The 21356-nt window shown below is 46.9% G+C and overlaps 1 long non-coding RNA gene across 1 annotated transcript in view; it reads right to left on the bottom strand.

The window, feature by feature from the left end:
* The window catches only part of LOC134911752 (uncharacterized), an 80267-nt gene extending 59218 nt beyond the window's left edge, over positions 1 to 21049 (bottom strand). The window contains exon 1 of the long non-coding RNA XR_010176813.1: positions 20869 to 21049. This is a non-coding gene — a long non-coding RNA (uncharacterized LOC134911752). The remainder of the gene's footprint in view (positions 1 to 20868) is intronic.
* Between the last annotated feature and the right edge of the window lie 307 nt (positions 21050 to 21356).

Genomic DNA, 21356 nt, shown 5'->3' with positions numbered 1-21356 from the left:
TTCCCCTCAAATTTGAATACCTCACAGCTCAGAATATTGTTTTCATCCAGGTTAGGCCAAAAGGTTGCACCAGCTACTGTAGCTGCCTGACTAAGCTAGGCAATAAAAGAGGGCAGCCCAAACAAGTGGCAGTTCAACATGGCACATCTAGAAAACTGAGTGGCACTCCAGTGGCAGCAGGATGGCAGTTTAATAAAATGTACGACCCCATAGAAGGTAACCAAGAATGTTTTCATTACTTAAGAACTAGATCAGAAGGAAGGATTGATTTGTAATTTATTTTAATTGAATTATTTAATTCCGAAAATGTTAATAAAGAGGGGCATTGGAGGCGGTAATGATTAAATAATCATCTTTCATCCCCTTTTCTCTTCTGAGTTGCTGTAAAAGAAAGAAAAATGGATTAGCTTACAATGTGAACCATTTGGCCCATCTAATACACACACACACACACACACACACACACACACACACACACACATACACACACACACACACACACACACACACACACACACACACACTTGTTTTTGTTGTTGTGAGCAAACAACCTATCAGTATGTTTTTGGATTGTGGGTTGAAATGAAACTGGAACACTCAGAGGAAACCCATGCAAGGATGGGGAGAATATACAAACTAGAGATGAGCGGGTTCGGTTTCTCTGAATCCGAACCCGCCAGAACTTCATGTTTTTTTTCACGGGTCCGAGCGACTCGGATCTTCCCGCCTTGCTCGGTTAACCCGAGCGCGCCCGAACGTCATCATGACGCTGTCGGATTCTCGCGAGGCTCGGATTCTATCGCGAGACTCGGATTCTATATAAGGAGCCGCGCGTCGCCGCCATTTTCACACGTGCATTGAGATTGATAGGGAGAGGACGTGGCTGGCGTCCTCTCCATTTAGATTATAAGAGACTGAGAGAGATTTACTGGAGCTGACTAGGAGGAGTACTGTTACTGTAGAAGTGTAGAGACTGAGTGGAGAGAGTTTACTAGTGAGGACAGTGCAGTTTACTTTATAATCCGTTCTCTGCCTGAAAAAAGCGATACACAGCACACAGTGACTCAGTCACATACCATATCTGTGTGCACTGCTCAGGCTCAGGCCAGTGTGCTGCATCATCTATTATCTATATATAATATTATATATATCTGTCTGACTGCTCAGCTCACACAGCTTATAATTGTGGGGGAGACTGGGGAGCACTACTGCAGTGCCAGTTATAGGTTATAGCAGGAGCCAGGAGTACATAATATATTATATAGTGAGTGACCACCAGACACACAGTGCAGTTTATTTAATATATCCGTTCTCTGCCTGAAAAAAGCGATACACACAGTGACTCAGTCAGTCACATACCATATCTGTGTGCACTGCTCAGGCTCAGGCCAGTGTGCTGCATCATCTATTATCTATATATAATATTATATATATCTGTCTGACTGCTCAGCTCACACAGCTTATAATTGTGGGGGAGACTGGGGAGCACTACTGCAGTGCCAGTTATAGGTTATAGCAGGAGCCAGGAGTACATAATATATTATATAGTGAGTGACCACCAGACACACAGTGCAGTTTATTTAATATATCCGTTCTCTGCCTGAAAAAAGCGATACACACAGTGACTCAGTCAGTCACATACCATATCTGTGTGCACTGCTCAGGCTCAGGCCAGTGTGCTGCATCATCTATTATCTATATATAATATTATATATATCTGTCTGACTGCTCAGCTCACACAGCTTATAATTGTGGGGGAGACTGGGGAGCACTACTGCAGTGCCAGTTATAGGTTATAGCAGGAGCCAGGAGTACATAATATATTATATAGTGAGTGACCACCAGACACACAGTGCAGTTTATTTAATATATCCGTTCTCTGCCTGAAAAAAGCGATACACACAGTGACTCAGTCAGTCACATACCATATCTGTGTGCACTGCTCAGGCTCAGGCCAGTGTGCTGCATCATCTATTATCTATATATAATATTATATATATCTGTCTGACTGCTCAGCTCACACAGCTTATAATTGTGGGGGAGACTGGGGAGCACTACTGCAGTGCCAGTTATAGGTTATAGCAGGAGCCAGGAGTACATAATATATTATATAGTGAGTGACCACCAGACACACAGTGCAGTTTATTTAATATATCCGTTCTCTGCCTGAAAAAAGCGATACACACAGTGACTCAGTCAGTCACATACCATATCTGTGTGCACTGCTCAGGCTCAGGCCAGTGTGCTGCATCATCTATATATATTATATATCTGTCTGACTGCTCAGCTCACACAGCTTATAATTGTGGGGGAGACTGGGGAGCACTACTGCAGTGCCAGTTATAGGTTATAGCAGGAGCCAGGAGTACATATTATATTAAAATTAAACAGTGCACACTTTTGCTGCAGGAGTGCCACTGCCAGTGTGACTGACCAGTGACCTGACCACACTGACCACCAGTATAGTTAGTAGTATACTTATATTGTGATTGCCTGAAAAAGTTAAACACTCGTCGTGTGACTTCACTTGTGTGTTTTTTTTTTTTTTATTCTATAAAAATAAAACTCATTCTGCTGACAGACAGTGTCCAGCAGGTCCGTCATTATATAATATATAATATATACCTGTCCGGCTGCAGTAGTGATATATATATATTTTTTATATCATTTATCATCCAGTCGCAGCAGACACAGTACGGTAGTTCACGGCTGTGGCTACCTCTGTGTCTCTGCACTCGGCAGGCAGTCCGTCCATAATTGTAATACCACCTAACCGTGGATTTTTTTCATTCTTCTTTATACATACATAGTTACATAGACATCTTCTCTTTATCAACCAGTCTATATTAGCTGCAGACACAGTACAGTACGGTAGTTCACGGCTGTGGCTACCTCTGTGTCTGCACTCGGCAGGCAGTCCGTCCATAATTGTATACCACCTAACCGTGGATTTTTTTTCATTCTTCTTTATACATACATAGTTACATAGACATCTTCTCTTTATCAACCAGTCTATATTAGCTGCAGACACAGTACAGTACGGTAGTTCACGGCTGTGGCTACCTCTGTGTCTGCACTCGGCAGGCAGTCCGTCCATAATTGTATACCACCTAACCGTGGATTTTTTTCATTCTTCTTTATACATACATAGTTACATAGACATCTTCTCTTTATCAACCAGTCTATATTAGCTGCAGACACAGTACAGTACGGTAGTTCACGGTCACCGTCGTCAGAAAAAGACTCACCAGTGTCCTAAAAAATGCAGTTGTACCCAATGTCCACTTAACCACGGACATGTGGACAAGTGGAGCAGGGCAGGGTCAGGACTATATGACTGTGACAGCCCACTGGGTAGATGTATGGACTCCCGCCGCAAGAACAGCAGCGGCGGCACCAGTAGCAGCATCTCGCAAACGCCAACTCTTTCCTAGGCAGGCTACGCTTTGTATCACCGCTTTCCAGAATACGCACACAGCTGAAAACCTCTTACGGCAACTGAGGAAGATCATCGCGGAATGGCTTACCCCAATTGGACTCTCCTGTGGATTTGTGGCATCGGACAACGCCAGCAATATTGTGTGTGCATTAAATATGGGCAAATTCCAGCACGTCCCATGTTTTGCACATACCTTGAATTTGGTGGTGCAGAATTTTTTAAAAAACGACAGGGGCGTGCAAGAGATGCTGTCGGTGGCCAGAAAAATTGCGGGACACTTTCGGCGTACAGGCACCACGTACAGAAGACTGGAGCACCACCAAAAACTACTGAACCTGCCCTGCCATCATCTGAAGCAAGAAGTGGTAACGAGGTGGAATTCAACCCTCTATATGCTTCAGAGGTTGGAGGAGCAGCAAAAGGCCATTCAAGCCTATACAATTGAGCACGATATAGGAGGTGGAATGCACCTGTCTCAAGTGCAGTGGAGAATGATTTCAACGTTGTGCAAGGTTCTGATGCCCTTTGAACTTGCCACACGTGAAGTCAGTTCAGACACTGCCAGCCTGAGTCAGGTCATTCCCCTCATCAGGCTTTTGCAGAAGAAGCTGGAGGCATTGAAGAAGGAGCTAAAAGGGAGCGATTCCGCTAGGCATGTGGGACTTGTGGATGCAGCCCTTAATTCGCTTAACAAGGATTCACGGGTGGTCAATCTGTTGAAATCAGAGCACTACATTTTGGCCACCGTGCTCGATCCTAGATTTAAAGCCTACCTTGGATCTCTCTTTCCGGCAGACACAAGTCTGCTGGGGTTGAAAGACCTGCTGGTGACAAAATTGTCAAGTCAAGCGGAACGCGACCTGTCAACATCTCCTCCTTCACATTCTCCCGCAACTGGGGGTGCGAGGAAAAGGCTCAGAATTCCGAGCCCACCCGCTGGCGGTGATGCAGGGCAGTCTGGAGCGACTGCTGATGCTGACATCTGGTCCGGACTGAAGGACCTGACAACGATTACGGACATGTCGTCTACTGTCACTGCATATGATTCTCTCAACATTGATAGAATGGTGGAGGATTATATGAGTGACCGCATCCAAGTAGGCACGTCACACAGTCCGTACTTATACTGGCAGGAAAAAGAGGCAATTTGGAGGCCCTTGCACAAACTGGCTTTATTCTACCTAAGTTGCCCTCCCACAAGTGTGTACTCCGAAAGAGTGTTTAGTGCCGCCGCTCACCTTGTCAGCAATCGGCGTACGAGGTTACATCCAGAAAATGTGGAGAAGATGATGTTCATTAAAATGAATTATAATCAATTCCTCCGCGGAGACATTGACCAGCAGCAATTGCCTCCACAAAGTACACAGGGAGCTGAGATGGTGGATTCCAGTGGGGACGAATTGATAATCTGTGAGGAGGGGGATGTACACGGTGATATATCGGAGGGTGAAGATGAGGTGGACATCTTGCCTCTGTAGAGCCAGTTTGTGCAAGGAGAGATTAATTGCTTCTTTTTTGGGGGGGGTCCAAACCAACCCGTCATATCAGTCACAGTCGTGTGGCAGACCCTGTCACTGAAATGATGGGTTGGTTAAAGTGTGCATGTCCTGTTTTGTTTATACAACATAAGGGTGGGTGGGAGGGCCCAAGGACAATTCCATCTTGCACCTCTTTTTTCTTTTCTTTTTCTTTGCATCATGTGCTGATTGGGGAGGGTTTTTTGGAAGGGACATCCTGCGTGACACTGCAGTGCCACTCCTAGATGGGCCCGGTGTTTGTGTCGGCCACTAGGGTCGCTAATCTTACTCACACAGTCAGCTACCTCATTGCGCCTCTTTTTTTCTTTGCGTCATGTGCTGTTTGGGGAGGGTTTTTTGGAAGGGACATCCTGCGTGACACTGCAGTGCCACTCCTAGATGGGCCCGGTGTTTGTGTCGGCCACTAGGGTCGCTAATCTTACTCACACAGCTACCTCATTGCGCCTCTTTTTTTCTTTGCGTCATGTGCTGTTTGGGGAGGGTTTTTTGGAAGGGACATCCTGCGTGACACTGCAGTGCCACTCCTAGATGGGCCCGGTGTTTGTGTCGGCCACTAGGGTCGCTAATCTTACTCACACAGCTACCTCATTGCGCCTCTTTTTTTCTTTGCGTCATGTGCTGTTTGGGGAGGGTTTTTTGGAAGGGCCATCCTGCGTGACACTGCAGTGCCACTCCTAGATGGGCCCGGTGTTTGTGTCGGCCACTAGGGTCGCTAATCTTACTCACACAGCTACCTCATTGCGCCTCTTTTTTTCTTTGCGTCATGTGCTGTTTGGGGAGGGTTTTTTGGAAGGGACATCCTGCGTGACACTGCAGTGCCACTCCTAGATGGGCCCGGTGTTTGTGTCGGCCACTAGGGTCGCTTATCTTACTCACACAGCGACCTCGGTGCAAATTTTAGGACTAAAAATAATATTGTGAGGTGTGAGGTATTCAGAATAGACTGAAAATGAGTGTAAATTATGGTTTTTGAGGTTAATAATACTTTGGGATCAAAATGACCCCCAAATTCTATGATTTAAGCTGTTTTTTAGTGTTTTTTGAAAAAAACACCCGAATCCAAAACACACCCGAATCCGACAAAAAAAATTCGGTGAGGTTTTGCCAAAACGCGTTCGAACCCAAAACACGGCCGCGGAACCGAACCCAAAACCAAAACACAAAACCCGAAAAATTTCAGGCGCTCATCTCTAATACAAACTCCACATAGTTAGGGCCATGGTGGGAATCGAACCCATGACTTCAGACCTGTGAGGCAGTAATGCTAGCCATTACCATAGGCGTGCGCACGGGGGGTGCCTGGTGCGCACAGGCACCCCCTAATGTCCGGCACCCCCTCACATATGCGGCACGCTTACAGCAACAGTGATGCGGGTCCATCCTCCTCCTCTCCCTTCCCTCCCACCCGTGCACTGCAGCAGGAGCAGCTGGGAGGTCCTCCAAACGAAGGGGATGTAGTACCGCTACGGAGGCTGGAGCTCACTTCTGAGCTCCGCCTTCTGTTTTCCGGCTTTAGCAGTGTGTGAAGGGAGAGACGTCATGACGTTGTGACGTCTCTCCCTTCACACACTTACTACAAAGCGCGAGGAGCTGCGGGCGGCGGACAGCGCTGGAGTGGGTCTCATGTAAGTATTGTGATGCTGTGTCGGTATTTGGGACTGTGGGAATGTGTTAGGGGCACTACTACTATTGGTGGGGCATTGTGTAGCTGGCACTACCACTATGGGCATGTGTAACTGGCACTACTATTAAAGCCATGTGTAACTGGCACTACTACTATGGGCATGTGTAACTAGCATTACAACTATGGGCATGTGTAACTGGCACTACAACTATGGGCATGCGTAACTGGCATTACAACTATGGGCATGCGTAACTGGCACTACTACTATGGGCATGTGTAACTGGCATTACAACTATGGGCATGTTTAACTGGCACTAGTACTATGTGCATGTGTAACTGGCATTACAACTATGGGCATGCGTAACTGGCACTACTACTATGGGCATGCGTAACTGGCATTACAACTATGGGCATGCGTTACTGGCACTACTACTATGGGCATGTGTAACTGGCACTACTACTATGGGTATGTGTAACTGGCATTACAACTATGGGCATGCGTAACTGGCATTACAACTATGGGCATGCGTAACTGGCACTACTACTATGGGCATGTGTAACTGGCATTACAACTATGGGCATGTGTAACTGGCACTACTACTATGGGCATGTGTAACTGGCATTACAACTATGGGCATGCGTAACTGGCACTACTACTATGGGCATGTGTAACTGTCACTACTACTATGGGCATGTGTAACTGGCACTACTACTATGGGCATGTGTAACTGACATTACAACTATGGGCATGCGTAACTGGCACTACTACTATGGGCATGTGTAACTGGCATTACAACTATGGGCATGTGTAACTGGCACTACTACTATGGGCATGCGTAACTGGCATTACAACTATGGGCATGCGTAACTGGCACTACTACTATGGGCATGTGTAACTGGCACTACTACTATGGGCATGTGTAACTGGCACTACAACTATGGGCATGTGTAACTGGCACTACTACTATGGGCATGTGTAACTGGCATTACAACTATGAGCATGTGTAACTGGCACTACTACTATGGGCATGTGAAACTGGCATTACAACTATGGGCATATGTAACTGGCACTACTACTATGGGCATGTGTAACTGGCATTACAACTATGGGCATGTGTAACTGGCATTACAACTATGGGCATGTGTAACTGGCACTACTGCTATGGGCATGTGTAACTGGCATTACAACTATGGGCATGCGGAACTGGCAGTACTACTATGGGCATGTATAACTGGCATAACAACTATGGGCATGCGTAACTGGCACTACTACTATGGGCATGTGTAACTGGCGTTACAACTATGGGCATGTGTAACTGGCACTACTACTATGGACATGTGTAACTGGCACTACTACTATGGGCATGTGTAACTGGCATTACAACTATGGGCATGTGTAACTGGCACTACTACTATGGGCATGTGTAACTGGCACTACTACTATGGGCATGTGTAACTGGCATTACAACTATGGGCATGCGTAACTGGCACTTCTACTATGGGCATGTGTAACTGACACTACTACTACGGACATGTGTAACGCATTACAACTATGGGCATGTGTAACTGGCACTACTACTATGGGCATGTCATGTGTAACTGGCACTACTACTATGGGCATGTGTAACTGGCATTACAACTATGGGCATGTGTAACTGGCATTACAACCATGGGCTTGCGTAACTGGCACTACTACTATGGGCATGTGTAACTGGCATTACAACTATGGGCATGTGTAACTGGCACTACTACTATGGGCATGTGTAACTGGCATTACAACTATGGGCATGTGTAACTGGCATTACAACTATGGGCATTGTGTAACGCACTACTTCTATGGGCATTGTGTAACTGGCACTTCTACTATTGGGCATGTGTAAGGGGCACTACTACTTTTGGGCATTGTGTAACTGCCACTACTACTATTGGGCATTGTGTAGGGGGCACTACTATTATTGGGCATTATGTAAGGGGCACTACTACTATGGGCATTGTGTAACTGGCACTACTACTATGGGCATGTGTAACTGTCACTACTACTATGGGCATGTGTAACTGGCACTACTACTATGGGCATGTGTAACTGACATTACAACTATGGGCATGCGTAACTGGCACTACTACTATGGGCATGTGTAACTGGCATTACAACTATGGGCATGCGTAACTGGCACTGCTACTATGGGCATGCGTAACTGGCATTACAACTATGGGCATGCGTAACTGGCACTACTACTATGGGCATGTGTAACTGGCACTACTACTATGGGCATGTGTAACTGGCACTACAACTATGGGCATGTGTAACTGACACTACTACTATGGGCATGTGTAATTGGCATTACAACTATGGGCATGTGTAACTGGCACTACTACTATGGCATGTGTAACTGGCATTACAACTATGGGCATGCGTAACTGGCACTACTATTATGGGCATGTGTAACTGGCATTACAACTATGGGCATGTGTAACTGGCACTACTACTATGGGCATGTGTAACTGGCACTACTACTATGGGCATGTGTAACGCATTACAACTATGGGCATGTGTAACTGGCACTACTACTATGGGCATGTCATGTGTAACTGGCACTACTACTATGGGCATGTGTAACTGGCATTACAACTATGGGCATGCGTAACTGGCACTACTACTATGGGCATGTGTAACTGGCATTACAACTATGGGCATGTGTAACTGGCACTACTACTATGGGCATGTGTAACTGGCACTACTACTATGGGCATGTGTAACTGGCATTACAACTATGGGCATGCGTAACTGGCACTACTACTATGGGCATGTGTAACTGGCATTACAACTATGGGCATGTGTAACTGGCACTACTTCTATGGGCATGTGTAACGCATTACAACTATATGCATGTGTAACTGGCACTACTACTATGGGCATGTCATGTGTAACTGGCACTACTACTATGGGCATGTGTAACTGGCATTACAACTATGGGCATGCGTAACTGGCACTACTACTATGGGCATGTGTAACTGGCATTACAACTATGGGCATGCGTAACTGGCACTACTACTATGGGCATTGTGTAAGGGGCACTACTACTATGGGCATGTGTAACTGGCACTACTACTATGGGCATTGTGTAAGGGGCACTACTACTATGGGCATGTGTAACTGGCACTACTACTATGGGCATTGTGTAAGGGGCACTACTACTATGGGCATTGTGTAACTGGCAGTACTACTATAGGCATTGTGTATGACACTACTACTATGGGCATTGTGTAATGGGCAGAACTACAGGCATTGTGTAAGGGTCACTACTACTATGGGCATTGTGTAAGGGTCACTACTACTATGGGCATTGTGTAAGGGTCACTACTACTATGGGCATGTATAACTGGCACTACTACTATGGGCATTGTGTAACACACTACTACTATGGGCATTGTGTAACTGGCACTATTACTATGGGCATTGTGTAACACACTACTACTATGGGCATGTATAACTGGCACTACTACTATGGGCATTGTGCAACACACTACTACTATGGGCATTGTGTAACTGGCACTATTACTATGGGCATTGTGTAACTGACACTACTACGATGGGCATTGTGTAACTGATACTACTACTATGGGCATTGTGTAACTGGCATTACTACTACTATGGGCATGTGTAAGGGGCATTACTACTATTGGGCATTGTGTAACTGACACAACTACTATTGGGCATTGTGTAACTGGCACTACTACTATTGGGCATTGTGTAGGGGCCACTACTACTATTGGGCATTATGTAAGGGGCACGACTACTATGGGCATTGTGTAACTGGCACTACTACTATAGGCATTGTGTATGACACTACTACTATGGGCATTGTGTAATGGGCAGAACAACTATGGGAATTGTGTAATGGGCAGAACTACAGGCATTGTGTAAGGGTCACTACTACTATGGGCATTGTGTAATGGGCAGAACTATAGGCATTGTGTAAGGGTCACTACTACTATGGGCATTGTGTAATGGGCACTACTACTATGGGGGTCATTCTGAACCGTTCACACGCAGTGGTTCTTCGCTGCTGTGCGAACGGGTCAGAAATGCGCATGCGCGGCAGACGCATTGCGCAGGTGCATCGTTGCCACGACCGGGCCGCGACGCCGCCAGCGAGAAAAGTGATTGCAGCAGCGATCGCAAGCAGACGGACAGGCAGGAGGCGTTCCGGGTGCGGATACTCACCGTTTTCTGGGAGTGGTGAGTCTAACACAGGAGTGTCCAGGCGTTTGCAGGGCGGGTGTCTGACATCAACTCTGGGACCAGTTACGCTGAAGACATCGCAGCCAGTGAGTATGTCAGGACCTACTTAGAAACTGCACAAACTCTTTTTGCATAGCAGGGCTGCACAAGTATTTGCAGCCTTGCTATGCAAAAAATCCCTCCCCCAAAGGCAGTGACTAGTGATCGCATGGGCTGAAAAAAGCAGCTTTGTGCGATCAACTCGGAATGAGGGCCAATGGGCATTGTGTGTGACACTACTACAGGCATTGTGTAAGGGCACTACTACCATGGGCATTGTGTTAGGGGCACTACCACTGTGGGTGTTGTGTAAGTGGCACTACCACTGTGGGCATTGTGTAAGGGGCACTACTACTGGGGGCATTTTGTAATGGGCACTACTACTGTGGGCATTGTGTAAGGAGCACTCCTACTGTGGGCATTGTGTAAGTGGCACAACTGCTGTGGGCATTGTATAAGAGGCACAACTACTGTGGGCACTGTCAGTAAGCGGCATTAGACACAGAATGAAGGGAGGTGAAGGCTGAGAGACAGTGAAGGGCGGGAGGCTGAGATGCACACAGTGAAGGGGGTAGACTCAGAGATAGAAAGTGAGGTGGATTGTGAGAGATTCGTGGCAGGGAAACGCAGGCAGGAGATGATGGTGTGGATGAGAGATAATGCAGGGAGGGGATGATGGTTGGGGTGAGAGACGATGCAGGGAGGGGAGGAGATGGTGTGGCTGAGAGATGCAGGCGGGAGATAAGGGTCTGGCTGAGAGACACAGGGAGGAGATGATGGTGTGGCTGAGAGACACAAGGAGGAGATGATGGTGTGGCTGAGAGATGCAGAGGGCAGTAGGTGACACAAGTCTGGTTGAACCTCTGTGACATGATGATGATATTGGTCATATTCCTACACAAACAGGCCTCTTCTGGACCATGTGATATCCTACATGAATAGTGATTACCGACTGAAGACGCTGTCTGCCTAGGGAGGACATTTCTTCAGAGGATCCACATTCTGAGAAACCACCATATAGGTAAGGTGCATATGGAATGGAAAGTAACGCTCCCAGAGTGATTAGAAACAGTTGGCGTGTCATGTTGACACGCCCCTGTTTGCAATGGCCATGCCCCTTGTGGTATGTGATTTATGTTACATTAAGTGCCAGTAGGTGGTGCTAGACACGCCCAATAGGTGGTACTAGACACGCCCAATAGGTGGTGCTAGACACGCCCAATAGGTGGTGCTAAACACCCCTCCGATGGTGCACCCCCTAATAAAATGTTCTGCGCGCGCCTATGGACATTACACCATCCATACTGCCCTAGTTGATGTAAAATAAAGGAAGAAGGATTGATTAGTTAGCATACCAGTTTCAATCTGTTAGAAAAAGTCTGGTGTGTCATAGCAAGATAGCTTAGCATTTGTCATTTCCTATAATGCATTTTACATTATTAGAGCATTACAAATGTGTGATTTTGAGCATGCCCCATGTTTTGCCCACATAATAAACTTGGTGGTTCAGCATTTTATTTTAAATGACAGCGGTAGGATCAGGGCCGGATTAACAATGGGGCGGATGGAGCTGCAGCTCCAAGCCCCCTATTGAAAATAGGCCCAGAGAGTTTCCTGCAGCTCAGATAGTGATGACAGAAAAAAACAACTTTTCTCCTGTCATCACCAATAGCACTCTCCCATTCGAGTCCTGTCAGGGCCAGGCAAAGCTCTGCCTAACCCCGCCCAAGCTGCCAGCAGCTGTGCAAAATAGCCGCCTCCTCCTCCGTTCCTTCCATGCTGTTGGGCTAAAGCTCATCATACCAGTTTCGAAATAAGCTCCACCCCCAGACCTCGATAAGCTCCGCCCCCTGGTCCATCTGCATCTGTGTCCCCGATTGTCAAAAGATCCTCTCATTTGCCATCCGAATTTGTGTCTCTGGACTTGACCAGAAGGTCCACTTCCTGGTCCTTCCAGCTGCCACTGCTTAGCCCCCTGTTGCCCGAAGCTCCGCCCCCGGATCGCGCTAAGCTCCGCCCACTGGACATTATGCTGTCGACTCGTGTGTGTCCCCTCCCTGGGTCAACTGAAGTCATGCAGATTCAGCCGCAACTCGTGTCCTTGCAGACATTGAATATGCTGCCAAATAGTGAATTCAGGTGTTCTGCAGCTGCTGTTTCCATCCAGGTACAAAGGAGCATTGAGCTGTATAATAATGACTAGGGGTAAGAGATGGCAGCGCAGCTACGAGTGTATCACTCACACTCACTATGCCCAGGACAGCACAGCATACTAACCAGTCCTGACTTCCTCACACTGCCACCTCTGTGTTTTCACCAGAAATCACAATATTGAAAGTTACAGTATGTCTGCTTAATATGTGACATTATTGGCCTATTGTTTTACAGTTTTGCTGGGTTTTATTTATAAATATTTATTCAATACAATGTAAACAAATGTCCATAGTGCTTATACGCTATGGGGCTGGGGGTGATTCAGATCTGATCGCTGGGCTGCTAATTTTGCTGTCCTGCGATCATATAGTCGCCGCCTCCTGGGGGGAGTGTATATTCACTGTGCAAGTGTGCGATCCTATGTGTACGCTGAGCTGCTAAAATCAACTTTGTGCAGTCTGTGCGCAGCCCAGGACTTACTCCTACACTGCGATCACATCAGGCTGATCAGGGCCGGAGCTGACATCACACCCTCTCCCTGAAAACGCTTGGACACGCCTGCATTTTACCGGACACTCGCAATAAATGGTCAGTTGCCACCCACAAACGGCCTCCTCCTGTCAATCACCTTGCAAACGCCCGTGCGAATGGATTTTTCGCACCATCCCATCGCTGACCGGCGATGCCCGTTGTTGCTGTCCGACACGCATGCGCATTGCGGTGCATACACATGCGCAGTTACTACCTGATCAGGTCTGAATCACCCCTATGTTTTAGCTGTTGGTTACAGATCTTCCCTTATGCCCTCACATTATAACAACAGCACTGTCCATTCTAATAAATTTCCCTTGCACTGGTCACAACAAGTACCACTACTGTATTCTCTCCCTACCGTTTGTTTTCAAGTCTGTTCTTGTTTGTCCCTGTTTTAAATGTGCTGTGTTTTCCCCACCATCTTATTTAAATGAAGACAGGCTATACCATGTGGAATAGTATGAATAAGAGGCTCTATTGTGCGGTGTAATGTGAATTACGGACACTACTTTGTAATGTGAATTGGTACTATTCTCTGACCACGCTTCTTCGCCACAAGGTCACATCCCTATATGAAATATGGAGGGGAGCACCAATGATCTTTCTGGCTCAGGGCACCAAAATGTCTAGTTACGGCTCTGATGGTCACTGATGCTCTCTGTAATATACGGTGGCCAATTTAATTAGTATAGTACTAGTACTTGCTCCACCACATTACCTGTTCTGTTAGCGCATCTCAGTTTAAAATAGTATATATATATATATATATATAAAATGTGTAAAGACTTTATTGAGATAGTTTTTAATTTAAAGATATGATCACATATTGACAATTGTTTGGGCCAGCGCACATGCACAGCACTTGTTCTGCACGTGCGTGGACCTGGCAAAGCATTCGCATAGCATTGATGCGAACGCCTCTGCCTGACTGACAGGCAGAGACGTTGCGGGGAGGCCGGGAGTGTTGCATCAGAAACGGGCAGGTTCGGGTCAGCTGTGTGACGTCACACGCAGTCACTGTGACGGGGAACATGGCTGCTGAGGCAGGGGTGTCCCTTGTTCGGCGATGCGATCACAGTTGAATAGATCAGGAGCACAAAATGTATCGAAATTGAGTCTTCCCTGGCAACAGATTGACTTTTCCCCAGAGTAATATATTATATCTAATGAAAAGCAACTAATAAGCACAATGCTTTTAAGAAACTATTCCACAATCTTCCTTTTAATTCAAATTGTGGCTGATAAAGTCTACTTTTGAAGTCATCTTCTGCTCTATAGAGACATCGCAGAGCTGCACTTGTCGTCTTTGGACAGTGCAGATGGATGCCCACCGTTGGGGCTGTAATGGTTCTCCTGTTATGTGAAGGTTGTGCTCACTTATGCGGCAGGAGAGCGTAGCCATCCATCGCTGCTCCTTCTATGTGGTCTCCTTTAATGCAAATGTAAATCAGTGCCCGCTGCTGATGTGAGCTGGCCGTGTTGGGTACTCAGCTTCAAGGTGCATGGTGGGAGAGTTGGAGGAAACCATTGAACACATGGGGGCAGGGCACTCCGACAGCTGAACTTCTTTTCATAATTGAAAAAAAATAAAAAATACCTGCAATCAGTCGGTGGTTGGCGGCAGGCATGGGGAGGGCCCCTGAGAGTGGAGGGCTTGGGATGACATATACCCCCCCCCCCCCCCCAACCCGGCTCTGCTGCAGCAACAAATAATAGGCCCTTCATAAATTTCAGCTCCAGGCCCATGTGGACATTAATCTGGCACTGGGTAGGATATGTTGTCTGTGGCCTGAAAAATTTCTGAACATTTTCAGCATTCATTTAGCAACCACATGTAGAAGATTGCAGAAGCTGCAAGAACAAGGGCCCTCATTCCGACCCGATTGCACGCTGCACTTCATTGCAGCGGTGCGATCAGTTCTGGAATGCGCATGTGCGATGTGTGCATTGCCCGGCGACGACGCTGACATCGGAAAAAGCATTCGCAGCGGCGATCGCAAGAAGATTGACTGCAGGAAGGCGTTCCGGGGCGTCAACTGACCGTTGGTGGCCGTTTTTTGGGGAGTGGTAAGAAAAACGCAGGTGTGTCCAGGCGAACGGAGGGCGGATGTCTGACGTCAATGCCGAGCCCATCATCGCTGGACCCGTCGCACAGGGTAAGTATGTCCAGGGCTGATCTTGAGTTGTGAAAAACTTTTTTAGCATAGCAGGGCTGCACAAGCAGCCCTACTATGCTAAAATACACTCCCCCATTTGCGGAGATTAGTTGATCGCACCAGCAGCAAAAAGTTGCTTGGTTCGATCAACTCAGAATGAGGGCCCATACCATTTCCCATGCCAAGCTGTAGCAAGAGGTAGTAACCATGTGGAATTTACCTTTTATATGCTTCAGCGAATGGAGAAACAGCAGCAAGCCATCAAAACCTACAATAAATTGAAACTAGGGAGGGAGAGGAGGGGGAATGTATTTTACTCCAGCACACTGGAGAATACTCTGCTTTATGCAAGCTACTGAAAAATCATTTGAAGAAGCAACCAATAAAATGTCGACAAAGACTCATGTTCATAAAACTTAATCATAAGTTTTATGAGGTATACCCTTGCTGCCCAATGCAACACGTACAGAAACTTCTGTAATGGTGGATTTTAGTGTTCACAATTTTATATTTTTTAGCAGTAATCTTTCCCTTTATTAGAGGTGATGTATGCCTATGCAAAATAGACCATTCCTAATGCAACCCCAAAAAATACAGCTCATTATGAAAAGAGAAGTGGTGCAGGATGGAATGGTCATTGGGCCCTCCCACCCACTTTTATGTTGGATATTAAAGGAACATGCACAGTTTAATTAAACAAGCCCTCCAGTGTCAGGAACTGCCACTTTTGTGGTTGAAGTGCTTGGTTTGTTTCGTTCACTACAAAACATTTTTTTGGAAGGACTACTGTACCTCCGATCACTAATGAGGAGGTTGATGATGAGGGTGTTAATTACATTATTATCTTGTCAAATAAATTTCATGAAATCCAGTTGTAAAGCACAACGGAATTTGCTGCACTATATAAGAAACTGTTAATAAATAATGAACGTGCCACAAATGATGTAACACGGAGGTGGTTAATGTCCCTACCTCTACTAACCTTGGGCTCACAAAAAAGCAGATGCCTTCATAAATGTCAACATTTAGGTAAAAATAATCCCACACCCAAGTGGTGACTTTTTTGGTCTTATGCCTAGACATCACAATCACATTTTCTTTATCACAGGCAAGAACTGCAGCCACTGGTGCCTGACTTTCACAAACAACATCATCAATATCCTTATCCTCAGTGTCAGATAGTAGTAGTACACACATAACCTCCTCATCCTGTTCCACTTCCACAGAAGCATCCTCAATTTCTGTTATATCCTCATCACCATCTTTACTTGTACTGCTCCCCACATGTGCAGATGGAGCAGAAATAGTGGAAGGAGGTGAAAGAGGCTTCTCTACGAGAACAGTGGGAGGAATTTCATACATGCATAGCTAACGTGGTCACCATTAGACTCTCCTCAGAGATGTGTGACGGTTCTACTGGCTAAGTGGTTTAAATTTTTTTGATACCTCTTCTTGTCCCTGAGTGAGAAGGTCTTACATTATCACGAGAGGCTGAAAAAGATACCCCACTGCCTGTTGCAGAACACTCATACATAAATGTTAAGGCCTGAGCCTTCCCTTGCCACTACGTGTGGTGAATGACAAGTTGACAATTTTAAGTTTTCTGCAGTAAACTTTCCCTTTATTAGAGGTGTTTTTTTTCTTTACCACTGTAAAATGTTTATTTTATTTTAGATGCCCTGACTTAAACCCTCGATGCCAGTGGGCATAAGCTTTAGTAGATAACACTGAAGAACTAGTATCATCATGACTGGTGGCAGCTGCAGTGTTAGTATTTGGATGCTGCTCCTGCTCTTCTCTCAATTGATCATTATCCATATCGACGAGCACACAGAAGTAGTACAAGCAATAGAACAATATATTTTTTTTTTACTACAATGGAGACAGCACAGGCCAGCAGTCACTGACTGGAGTGTATGGACAGTGGACACAGCACAATGGATACAGCTCAGCCCAGCAGCCACTGGCTGAGTGTATAGACACAATACAATGGAAACAACACAGCCCAGCAGCCAGGGGTCCTTATATAGATTCCAAAACCTGCGAGAATATCACGCTGTGATGATGCCATTTTGCCTCATTTTAGAATCAGAGCATGGCGGGAAAATCTGAGCTGTCGCTCGCATTCCCTCGGATTGGTGAAGTTTGGGTGGGCTAAGATCCGAGCCCATATATCTATAATTTAAACGTGGGCACATAATTTATAACTACATGCTCTTTGGCTTTATTGCAGTTTTACTCAGAGTATGAATTATCCAATTTAAAGTCACAGGTCTAGTAAATCTCACCGATATAAGGACATACACCGCACATTAATGAAGGCAAACCAGCCCCTTGTGTATTCCGTATTATCAGTGGTGCAAGAAGAAAAAATATACTTAGTGGCACTGTGTGTGCACGCGCCGAAGGCGCCCGCTCCAATAAATGGCAGTGGACACATGCCACATGGGGCACGGCCAATGAAAATGGGGACATGAGACACATGACCCCAATAGTGCAGTGCCAGATACAAATATGCCCCCAATAGTGCCAGATACACATATGCCCCCAATTGTTCCAGATACAAATATTCCCCCACAGTTTCAGATACACATATGCTCCCACAGAACCAGATACACATATGCCCTCACAGTGCCAGATACATATATGCCAGATATGCCCCCACAGTGCCAGATACCCATATGCCCCCATGGTGCTAGGTATGCCCCAACTGTGCCAGATATGCCCCTTACAGTGCCAGATATGCCCAAACAGTGCCAGATATGACCTTATGTCTCCAGATATGCCCCACATTGCCAGATGCACATGCCCCACAGTGTCAGATTACACATATTCCACCACCGTGCCGCATATGCCCCCACATTTTCAGATACACATGCCCCCCATAGTGCTAGATGGGCCCCCACAGTGCCAGATATACATATTCCCCCACAGTGCCAGATATGCCCCAACGTTGCCAGATATGCCCCCACATTGCCAGATACCAGGGACGTGCAGTCAGGGGAGGCAGAGCCTCACCTGTCATGCTCCCTATCATACTCAGTGTTCTCACTATAAAAATGATTGGGATAACACAAAGAAGATATTTATAACTTATAAGCATCTACTTTGTATTAATGCAATCATCTTTATAGATAAAACTTACCAGACTTTCTGGGCTCCTGGAACTGCAGGGAGAGATAGAGATGAGGCAGTGGCAGCTCAGCCTCATCTCTCACATTGTCGGACACTGCCTGTACAGATGGGTGGGGCTACACAGCGGCCAATCAGACCACATAGAACAGGGAAATGGGAGGCATGCCTCACAGTGGGGGTGCTCTTGAGCTCTGAAGGCCAGCTCGGATTGGTCATGTGACCAATCCAAGAAGTGCGGGAAGATCAGAGCTGAGCAGGGAGCGAGGGAAAATGAAGACCTGAAGTGCGTGTTATCTGTAGTGAATGTAGGGACAGGTATGTTTGTCATCTGTAGTGAGTGTGGGGACAGGCGTGTGTGTCATCTGTAGTGAGTGTGGGGACAGGTGTGTGTGGCATCTGCAGCGAGTGTGGGGACAGGCGTGTGTGGCATCTGTAGTGAGTGTTGGGACAGGCGTGTGTGTCATCTGTAGTGAGTGTGGACAGGAGTGTGTGGCATCTGTAGCGAGTGTGGGGACAGGCGTGTGTGGCACCTGCAGTGAATGTGGGGACAGGCGTGTGGGCATCTGTAGTGAGTGTGGGGACAGGCGTGTGTGGCATCTGTAGTGAGTGTGGGGACAGGCGTGTGGGCATCTGTAGTGAGTGTGGGTACAGGTGTGTGTGTGTGTCTGTGTGTGTGTGTGTGTGTGTGTGTGTATGGCATATGTAGTGAGTGTGGGGACAGGCATGTGTGTCATCTGTAGTGAGTGTAGGGAAAGGCGTGTGGGCATCTGTAGTGAGTGTGGGTACAGGTGTGTGTGTGTGTGTGTGTGTGTATGGCATATGTAGTGAGTGCGGGGACAGGACTCTGTGTGTGGCTTCAGTAGTGACACGTAGTGTACATATATGTTCCTGCTCTCTCTCCCCAGGTGCTGCTGACTGTATCACTGATGACTGTATTGCCATGTGTAACGGCCTTCGCCAGGCCAGCGGTGATCTGCAGGTGAAGATGCAATGGGGCACCTCTCAGTGGCGTAACTAGAAATTTTTCTCCCCCAAGCCAAAAAATTTTTGGCGCCCCCCCCCCCCCCCCCCCCCCCCGCTGCATAACTGGGAGCAGGAAAGGGACAAATATGCGCGCGCCTTCGGCGCGCGCTGCAAAAAAAGGGGCGTGGTTTTGTTGGAATGGGCGTGGTTTCTCGGAAAGGGGCGTGGTATTGCAGGAAAAGACTACCTTATACCCCAGTTTTGCAACCTGCACGCCCAGACGTTAGCCACCACAGGAAAGAAAAATAATCCTGATTCATGCCCCTTACATTATTTGTCATTTTTCCTCCTTATAGTAATGCCCAGTATACATTATGCCACATACTGCAATGGCCCTTAGACATTATGCCGCACACAACAATGCACATGACACAATATGCACACACTGTAATGCCCCCGACACATTATGCCACACACCGTAATGCCCCCGACACATTATGACAGGAATCGCAATGCCCGTTATACATTATGCTACACACTGCAATGCCCCTGATACATTATAGCACATACAATGCCTGTGACACATTATGACACACACCGCAATGACCTTGAGACATTATACCACAATGCCCGTGATATAGTATACCATACACCGTAATGCCTGTGACACATACCGCAATGCCCTGCCCGTTATACCCTATGCCACACACCGCAATGCCCGTTATGTATTATGCCACACTGCAATGACCCTGAGACATTATACCACATACCACAATGCCCGTGATATAGTATACCACACACCGTAATGCCTGACACATTATGACACACACCGCAATGTCCGTGATACATTATGCCACACACTGCAATGACCCTGAGACATTATACCACATATCACAATGCCCGCGATATAGTATACCATACACCGTAATGCCTGTGACACATTATGACACACACCACAATGTCCGTGATACATTATGCCACACACCGTAATGCCCATTACACATTAAGTCCTACAGTAAGGCTTCTAATTACTTTTCAATTACCTTCTCGTTGTCAGGGGTTTCATGCACTGGGTGTCATGCTCGTTGCCAGGTGTTTCATGCACTGGGTGTCATGCTCGTTGTCAGGTGTTTCATGCACTGGGTGTCATGCTCGTTGCTAGGAGGTAGTCCTTGTTGCTAGGGCTGTGCTCCCAGTGCCACATATGTCCCCAGTGCCAGATATTTCCCCACGGTGCCAGGTACTCACATGCCCCCGGTGCCAAATATAGCCCCCCCCCCCATGTGCCAGGTACACATATACCCCCCCAGTGCCAGATATGCCCCCAGTGCCAGATATTCCCCCCCAGTGCCACATATGCCCCCAGTGCCAGATATTCCCCCCATGCCAGATATGCCGCCAGTGCCATATATTCCCCCCCAGTGCCACATATGCCCCCAGTGCCAGATATTCCCCCAGTGCCAGATATGCCGCCAGTGCCATATATTCCCCCCGAGTGCCATATATCCCCAGTGACAGATATTCCCCCCCC

The sequence above is a fragment of the Pseudophryne corroboree genome, chromosome 4 (assembly GCF_028390025.1).
Source record: "Pseudophryne corroboree isolate aPseCor3 chromosome 4, aPseCor3.hap2, whole genome shotgun sequence".
In the NCBI taxonomy this organism is placed as follows: domain Eukaryota; kingdom Metazoa; phylum Chordata; class Amphibia; order Anura; family Myobatrachidae; genus Pseudophryne; species Pseudophryne corroboree.
The sequence above is the reverse complement of the archived record's forward strand: the minus strand, read 5'-3'. Positions and strand labels throughout refer to the sequence as shown.